This window comes from Triticum urartu, chromosome 1 (assembly GCF_003073215.2).
Source record: "Triticum urartu cultivar G1812 chromosome 1, Tu2.1, whole genome shotgun sequence".
NCBI lineage: Eukaryota > Viridiplantae > Streptophyta > Magnoliopsida > Poales > Poaceae > Triticum > Triticum urartu.
Window position 1 is genome coordinate 323,412,084 of NC_053022.1, and position 6,000 is coordinate 323,418,083.

Consider the following 6,000-nt stretch of genomic DNA (forward strand, 5'->3'; position numbering starts at 1 on the left):
GCAATTCTTTATCATGGGGTTGTCTATGAAATTTAGCAAAATTAAACTCATGAGACATATCCCCCAAACCAATAGTAACAGCATCTTTTTTGCAATCTATCCTAGCATTAACAGTATTCAAGAAGGGTCTACCAAATATAATGGGACAAAAGTTATCTTGTGGGGAACCAAGAACTAGAAAATCAACAGGATATTTGACTTTCCCACACAAGACTTCAACATCTCTAACAATCCCAACTGGTGAAATAGTGTCTCTATTGGCAAGCTTAATTGTAACATCAATTTCCTCTATCTCAGCAGGTGCAATATCATGCATAGTTTCTTTATATAAGGAATGAGGTATTGCACTTGCACTAGCACCCGTATCACATAAGCCATGATAGCAATGTTCTCCTATTTTAACAGAAATAACAGGCATGCCTACAACAGGTCTATGTTTATTTTTAGTGTCAGGTCTAGCAATTCTAGCAGCTTCATCACAGAAGTAAATAACATGCCCATCAATATTATCGGCCAAGAGATCTTTAACCATAGCAACACTGGGTTCAACTTTAATTTTGAGGGTGTAGGTGTTCTAGTATTACTCTTATGAACCACAGTTGAAGCTTTAGCATGATCCTTTATTCTAACAGGGAAAGGTGGTTTCTCAATATAAGTAGTAGGAACAACAGAACCATTATAAGTGATACTCTTTTCTTCAACTTTAATAGGTGCAACTACTTTTACTTCAACAGGAGGATTATATTTAAACCACTTCTCCTTAGGGAGATCAACATGAGTAGCAAAGGATTCACAGAAAGAAGCTACTATCTCAGAGTCAAGTCCATATTTAGTGCTAAATTCACGGAAAGCATCGCTATCCATAAAAGATTTAACACAATCAAACTTAGGTATTATACCTGACTCCTTACCTTCATCGAGATCCAAATCTTTAGAGTTGCATTTAATTCTTTCCAATAAATCCCATTTGAATTCAATAGTCTTCATCATAAAAGATTCAGTACAAGAAGTATCAAGCATGGAGCGATTATCGAGAGAAAGCCGAGCATAAAAATTTTGAATAATAATTTCTCTTGAGAGCTCATGATTGGGGCATGAATATAAGATTGACTTAAGCCTCCCCCAAGCTTGAGCGATGCTTTCTCCTTCGCGAGGCCAAAAATTATATATATAATTACGATCACGATGAACCAGATGCATAGGATAAAACTTCTGATGAAATTCCAATTTCAATCGGTTGTAGTTCCATGATCCCATATCATCACATAGCCTAAACCATGTCAATGCCTTTCCCTTAAAAGATAAAGGGAAGACCTTCTTCTTGATAACATCCTCGGGCATACCTGCAAGCTTAAATAATCCACAAACTTCATCCACATAGATTAGGTGCAAATGGGGATGCAATGTTCCATCTCCTCTAAAAGGATTAGCTAGCAGTTTCTCTATCATACCCGAAGGAATTTCAAAGTAAACATTTTCAGTAGGTTGAGGAGCAACTCTTTGATCTACTGGTCAGGGTGAAGATACCCCGAACAAGCCCCTCAAAGGATTATGTTCCATAATAACAAGTGACAGTAAATTTCAGCACACTATATAAATTTTTCCTTACCAAATTCCACCTACCAAAGGCGCTTCACTCCCCGGCAACGGTGCCAGAAAAGAGTCTTGATGACCCACAAGTATAGGGGATCTATCATAGTCCTTTCGATAAGTAAGAGTGTCGAACCCAACGAGGAGCAGAAGGAAATGATAAGCAGTTTTCAGTAAGGTATTCTCTGCAAGCACTAAAATTATCGGTAACAGATAGTTTTGTGATAAGGTAATTTGTAACGGGTAACAAGTAATAAAAGTAAATAAGGTGCAGCAAGATGTCCCAATCCTTTTTTTAGCAAAGGACAAGCCTGGACAAACTCTTATATAAAGGAAAACGCTCCCGAGGACACATGGGAATATTCGTCAAGCTAGTTTTCATCACGTTCATATGATTCACGTTCGGTACTTTGATAATTTGATATGTGGGTGGACCGGTGCTTGGGTGCTGCCCTTCCTTGGACAAGCATCCCACTTATTATTAACCCCCCTTGCAAGCATCCGCAACTACAAAAGAAGTATTAAGATAAACCTAACCATAGCATGAAACATATGGATCCAAATCAGCCCCTTACGAAGCAACTCATAAACTAGGGTTTAAGCTTCTGTCACTCTAGCAACCCATCATCTACTTATTACTTCCCAATGCCTTCCTCTAGGTCCAAATATGGTGAAGTTTCATGTAGTCGACGTTCACATGACACCACTAGAGGAGAGACAACATACATCTAATCAAAATATCGAACGAATACCAAATTCACATGACTACTTATAGCAAGACTTCTCCCATGTCCTCAGGAACAAACGTAACTACTCACAAATCATATTCATGTTCATAATCATAGGGGTATTAATATGCATAAAGGATCTAAACATATGATCTTCCACCGAATAAACCAACTAGCATCAACTACAAGGAGTAATCAACACTACTAGCAACCCACAGGTACCAATCTGAGGTTTTGAGACAAAGATTGGATACAAGAGATGAACTAGGGTTTGAGATGAGATGGTGCTGGTGAAGATGTTGATGGAGATTGACCCCCTCCCGATGAGAGGATCGATGGTGATGATTTCCCCCTCCCGGAGGGAAGTTTCCCCGGCAAAACAGCTCCGCCAGAGCCCTAGATTGGTTCTGGAAAGGTTCCGCCTCGTGGTGGCGGAGTTTCGTCCCGTAAGATAGCTAATTATTTTTCCAGGGCAAAAGACCTCATATAGCAGAAAATGGGCACCGGAGGCCTGCCAGGGGGCCCACGAGGCAGGGGGCGCGCCCAGGGGGTAGGGCGCGCCCCCCACCCTCGTGGATGGTGGGTGGCCCCCCTCTGGTACTTCCTTCGCCCAATATTTTTTTATTCTGAAACATGCTCCCGTGAAGTTTCAGGACTTTCGGAGTTGTGTAGAATAGGTCTCTAATATTTGCTCCTTTTCCAGCCTAGAATTCCAGCTGCCGGCATTCCCCCTCTTCGTGTAAACCTTGTAAAATAAGAGAGAATAGGCATAAGTATTGTGACATAGCGTGTAATAACAGCCCATAATGCAATAAATATCGATATAAAAGCATGATGCAAAATGGACGTATCACTTGGCAATGCAAGAAGAAATTTTCTTACGAAGATCATCATTGATTGCTTTTAAGAACCCATGCTCTTGCTCTAGGTTGAGCTTCTCAAAGCGTAGCTTCTCATGAGTCTTTAAAAGCTCTCGATGATCCTCTAAGGTAGTTTCATGAGATAACTTAAGAGTGTTTAGTTCTTTAGTTAGATGCTCAATCTCCTTCTTATCATTGTCATTCTTTTTATCTTGATTAGCATGATTAATAGCAGTTTCATCAATAGTGTTGTCAATAAGTGAATCATCATCACCTAGCAAATCATCTTCATCACTATTGAAATCAACATACTCGGGGTGTGATACCTTGGGAACTTTAGCCATGAAGCAGCTTCCAATTCCTTCATTTGGTGAGTCGAATATGTCATAGGAGTTGGATGACACAAGTGCAAGACCAGCAACACCTTCATCTTGAGTATATTTGGAGTCGGAGTGATAACTTTTCTCGGAGTAGTTGTCGGAGTCGGAATCGGATACCCATTCACCAACGTGAGCTTGATGTCTTCGCCTTGTGTAGCTATTTGATGACTTGTCCTTCCTTTCCAAATCCTTGCTTCTACGAGAGGGTCTTCGTTCATAACAATCATCTCTACTCCTCTCTCTTGGAGGTGATTCCTCTCTTTTATTTCTCCTTTTAGGTGAGTCTTCTCTTCTTTTGTAGGGAGTCGTACACTCACTAGATTAGTATCCGGGTCTTCCACAATTGTAGCAATTGCGATCATGACTAGAAGATCATTTGTCATTGTAGGACCTGGACTTGTAACTTCTCCATTTGCTTATGCTCTTGTAGAAATTGTTGAAGTTCTTCACCATTAAGCTCAATCCTTGATTGAAGACTTGTTTCTCACTTGATGTTGTAGGAGCATCACATGAAGCTTTATAAGCACCACTAGACTTGTTGTGGAGCTCTTCCTTATCATTGAGTGGCATCTCATGAGCAACAATTCTACCAATGACTTTCGTTGGCTTGAGATATTTGTAATTGGGCATCATTTGGATCAAGGTGCACACGGTATCATATTTTCCATCCAAGGCTCTTAGGATCTTCTTGATGATGAATCTATCGGTCATATCTTCGCTTCCTAAGCTGGCAATCTCATTTGTGATGAGGGCAAGCCTAGAGTACATTTCCGCGACTCCTTCACCATCCTTCATTTTGAACTTTTCAAGTTCACATTGAAGCACATCCAATTTGGATTCCATGATGGACTCGGTACCTTCGTTCATATCAACCAAAGTATCACATATTTCCTTTGCATTCTCAAGGCGACCGATTTTGTTGAATTCTTCGGGGCACGATCCGTGAAAAGAATATCGCAAGCTTGAGCATTGTATTGCAACATCTTAAATTCTTCCACGGATGGTTCATGATCCGGTTCTCTTCCATCCTTGAAGTATTCACCTTGCAAGCCAATACGCACAATAGCCCAAACGGCGGGGTTATGACCAAGAATATGCATTTTCATCTTATGCTTCCAAATAGCAAAATTAGTACCATCAAAGTAAGCACCTCTACGGTGGTAATTTCCCTCGCTAGACGCCATACTCTCATAGGTAGTGAAACCAAGGCTATGATCACCAAATCTATGGAAATCAAGGCAAATGGAGACCGAAGCTCTGATACCACTTGTAAGATCGAAAGTAGGTCTAGAGGGGGGTGATTAGACTACTTGACCAAATAAAAATCAAACCTTTTCCCAATTTTAAGTGTTGGTAGTTTATAGCAATTTAGGACAAGTCAGGCAATCAACCTACACATGCAATTATAAGAGTGTAGCAGCGGAAAGTAAAACATTGCATATGGAGGTAAAGGGAAGGGTTTGGAGAAGGCAAACGCAATGTAGACATGGAGATTTTTGGCGTGGTTCCGACATGTGGTGCTATCGTACGTCCACATTGATGGAGACTTCAACACACGAAGGGTAACAGTTGCGCGAGTCCACAGAGGGATCCACCCACGAAGGGTCCACGACGAAGCAACCTTGTCTATCCCACCATGGGCATCGCCCATGAAGGACTCGCCTCACTCGGGTAGATATTCATGAAGTAGGCGATCTCCTTGCCCTTGCAAACTCCTTTGTTTAACTCCACAATCTTGTCGGAGGCTCCCAAGTAACACCTAACCAATCTAGGAGACACCACCCTCCAAAATGTAATAGATGGTGTGATGATGATGAACTCCCTGCTCTTGTGCTTGAAATGATAGTCTCCCCAACACTCAACTCTCTCTCACAGATTTGGCTATGGTGGAAACATGATTTGAGTGGCAAGCAACTTGGGGAAGGCTAGAGATCATGATTCTTGTGGTTGGATTGAAATGGCTTGGTCTCAACACATGAGTAGGTGGTTCTATCTTAGAAAATGAGTAGTGGAAGTGCAGGCACGTTCTGATGGCTCTCTCTCAAATGGAGAAGGGTGTGGAGGGGTATATATGGCCTCCACACAAAATCCAACCGTTACACACATTTGAGCCAACTCGGTCAAACCGAGTAGAAGAACTTGGTGAGACCGATTCAGTTCAAAACTTAAACGTTAGGAATCTCGGTGGGACCGACATGATCAACTCGGTGGGACCGATGTGCTAGTGTTAGGGTAAAACCTCATCTCGGTGACACCGATTGCATAAACTCGGTGAGTCTGATTTCAACAATGAGCAAATAGGGAGTTGGTCAAGCAAACTCGGTGGGACCGATTGCACATTTTGGTGAGACCGAAATAGTTACAACAGGCAACAGAGAGTTTGCAAGGCCATCTCGGTGAGACCGAGACCCCGATCAGTGAGATCGAATTGTCTACGGTTTC